At 49.7% G+C, this 3,556-nt stretch overlaps 1 protein-coding gene across 3 annotated transcripts in view; it reads right to left on the bottom strand.

Annotated features, from left to right (window-relative positions):
• Nucleotides 1-581: 581 nt before the first annotated feature.
• PAX7 (paired box 7) overlaps nt 582-3,556 on the bottom strand; it is a 101,691-nt gene continuing 98,716 nt past the window's right edge. For all 3 annotated transcript variants that reach the window (XM_053898904.1, XM_053898903.1, XM_053898905.1), the window contains exon 9: nt 582-3,556. This exon is cut by the window's right edge and continues 998 nt beyond it. The gene's annotated coding sequence lies outside the window, so the exon portion shown is untranslated.

The following is a 3,556-nucleotide window of genomic DNA, read 5'->3' on the forward strand; positions in this document are numbered from 1 at the left end:
CAGCCAATGAATGACTGACAGTTTAGCACAAGAGGCCAGTCTTCTAGTCTCAAGATGAGACTAGCTCTGTGCTACTCGTGCTCGAGAGTCCCCGGCACTGTCAGGTTGAAACTAGACTCCGGTTAAAAGCTCCATCTGCTTAGCTCCCTCCCTGTCCTGTGTTGCTTCCTTCACTCGTTTATGCATTTCTCTTGAGGGCTCCCCCTCCATAAATCCACCTGCCCATGAATCCCCATATCAGGTTCTGCTCCTTAAGGAAACATGGACGTTTCTGAGCTCTCTCCTACCTTCCAAATTCTATGTCCTAGGAAAGGGACACTGAGGGCTCTAAGCTTAGCAGCAGGAAGTCTGTCCTGGTGAAGAGAACTGAAATTTCATCAGAGAGATGCTTAAAACAACAGCATTCCATTGGTCAAATACTGATTAAGCATCCACTACCTGTCTAACAGCTGCTTGGCACTGAGGGGCCCGGTGGTCCTATTCTGACCCTCTAAATTAGGTCAAAGAGCTTCTCAGTCACCCCTCGGTCCCTTTTAGGGCAGCTGCCTAATGACAGTCAATTAAGGACACAGAACCTTGGAAATGCTTTAATTTCTTTTAATGTATAACAGTTACGCCTGAGTTACAGAGGAAGCGCTCACAAGCAGGTAGTTAAAGCAAATGCCAGTTTCTCTTTCTAATCTACTACTCCATATAGCTGAATAAATTATGGTGCGATTATATTTAAACACACACCCTTGCACCCACAAGCCCACTCACACGCCCCACTCACACTCTCATGCACACACACTCACTTCCACATGGAGGCATATGGCTGTGAGTCAAACACGAAAGCAACCGAGTTGCAATTACTAGGAAGAAGGAATGATCTAGAGTGCTATGTGGATACGTCCCAGGTGGGGGATTGGCCGTGTTAGAGCTGACGGAAAGAGTCCCCAGTACACAGCTGCCTCTGAGCATTTCAAGATGGCGGCCGGAGTACCCCCATTTTGGTCTCGGTTCGGTGCCTTTGCAGGAGAGAGCGGACAACCTCAAGAAGCATCTAGTAGTGAAGGGAACATCGGGAGCTGGGCGAGAACATCAACCTGAGAGAGGCCCCAGAGAATGTCTTTTTCGGGCAATCATGGAATTTCACCAAGTTCCAGGATCCAAATCTCAGCATGCTTCACCAGCCCCATCTGAAACAACGTTGGATCTCCGTGGAGTCGGGGCCAAGTCTCGGACCTGCTCTGCTCTCAAGCCATAGTCAGATTGGAAATCTGACCTTCTCATTTGTCTTCTGGGCAAACCCCCCTCTTCATCCTTCTTTCCTTCTGTCTCATTCCTCTATCTCTCTTCTTCATGTTCTTCTGGCAAAAGAATGGCAAAGGTAAATCAAGTAAAAAACAAGAGTATGAAGCATAGCTTGGTTCTTACACATCACTTCTTTCTTTTTTCATAGCAAGAGAGAAAACAGCAAATGAAAAAAACAAAGCAATAAAAATGAAAGAACCCAACAGAGCCTGGAATGTATAATTTGAAACACACAATATGCAAATATATCCCTACAGATGGTCTCTGCCCACTAGCACAACACACACTGTGGGGGTTTTCTTTCCTTTTTTAGTATATATATATATATATTTATATAAAAGTCGACTTCCTATAAACGAACAGCACATCACCACATTTCCAACTAATGTACAATGCGCTCAGAAGAGGGACCTCCCCCCCCATAGGTAGGACCAACAGCTACTTGTGGTAAGTTGGAGGAAACATCTCTTATTTGGCTATGGATTCTATTTACAGGAATGGATGGGGATTGCTTCTGGGCTGACCTGGCCACGGGGATTCAGGCCTTCTTTCTTAGGCTGTGGTCAACCCTCAAGAGTTTGAAGCCTTGTACCTCTTGTCCCACATCATCTCTCCGGTGAGGTTGTGAGCTGCCAGCCCAAGATGGAGTTTTATGGACTGAGTTGGCTAGACACATTAATACACAGGATTTTAGGGAAATTTTGCCAGGTGGGGGTGGGGCTCCAGGGAGAATAAGTCCCATTTTCTACCAAGATGGTGGCTTGGGAGAACTCCAGAGAAATTGGACATAAAGAGAAATCACTTGGTTTATTCCCATTTCATCACGGTGGGGGGGAGGGGGGGCGGGGGGAGATTTGAGATTGGTCCTAGCATGGGAATGTCACCTCCTGGGAGTGAGGCTGGGTGGTTTTGATGTCACCTGCCTGAGAGCTCTGCTCCTGGGTATGTAAGGGGACTCAAGATGATTTCTGAGCCAGGCCTCCAGGGGGGAGGACTGACCATTCAAGGAATGTGGATGAAGACTGTGGTTGACCTTAAGAGCTGCTTCCTGGCTGTGATGGTTACAAACACGGGGACTGGGTCACCAAGGGACAACACAGTCTTCCTTTCTGTCCAGAGCTTGAAGAACCAAAAGTCTCCCGCAGTAGATGCCCCAGTTGAAAACTGGGCTGATCTCCATGGGCCACACATGTCCAGGTATCTGCTGCTACCAAAGAGTCTGTTTCTCTCCGTGTATCCATAGGTTCCTCTAAACCAGAGATACGAGCCACCCTGGCCGTGGTCCAGGACAGGCTTGATGTTACCAAGTCTAAAGACGAGAAAACAGGTGAGCATTTGTCACAGAAGCGGCATCCACGCAGGAAAGTGTCCTAGCATCTTGCCAGCCCAGTTCCCCAGGAGGGAGGTACTCGGGTTCAGTGAATCCCAAAGCAGCAGCCCTTCCCTCCGGGAATGTCTTGTTGGCTGAGAGCAAGCGGCATGGGTTGAGCGAAGAGGTGGCCTCATGTGCCCAGCTGTCACAAGTGCCTCTAACCTAGCAGCACTTGATAAAGGTGATCCAAATATAGATGATAACAATGGTGACGGTGGAGACGAATATAATTTTGATAAATAGGTGAAGGTAGTAAAAAGTTCCAAGGGAGGCAAAGTGAGGGGCTTGAACCATTCCCCAAAGATTTCAACTTTTAAAGAGAAGGGATATGAAGAAGCCACTGGCGTGGCCAAGGAAGGCGCCTTTCCCCTAGTCTCTGGAACCTTGGACATCCCCCACCTGTCTAGGAGCGGTGGCCTGAACACTGGCCACATCTGCCCCCACCTAGCTGTGCTGGATGAGTAGACAGGGCCCTCTCGACCTAGAGTGGATCAACACTGAAAGGTGCCACTGTCAGTGGGCCAATGACATGCCCCCTCCACTGCCCCCCCCCGCCCCCCGCCACCAAATGTTAAGGGGAGTCTGTGGTTTTGCCTGTGGACAAGCAGTCCCTGCTGGTCCCATAACCCTCCTCCAGAGCTCCAAGGGAAGCCCTCTGCTCCCCAGCAGCTTAAAGGGCAGATGAAGGTGCCCTTACCAGAGGGTCAGGCATGGAGGGGACAGGCTCAGGTCTCCAAGGGAGGCTCTGTGAGAAATCGCAGCTCCAGGGGTCGTGGGCTTGAAGGCACAGCACTAAAGCCTCTGGCAACAAAGGGCTGCTGTCCACAAGCATAGGAACCCCAGCTAAGCAACGCCCTTCTGAGCCTGCCCTCTGCCCTCTGCCTCTCGACA

This window comes from Panthera pardus, unplaced genomic scaffold, assembly GCF_024362965.1.
Source record: "Panthera pardus isolate Hobbes unplaced genomic scaffold, ASM2436296v1 HiC_scaffold_11, whole genome shotgun sequence".
NCBI lineage: Eukaryota > Metazoa > Chordata > Mammalia > Carnivora > Felidae > Panthera > Panthera pardus.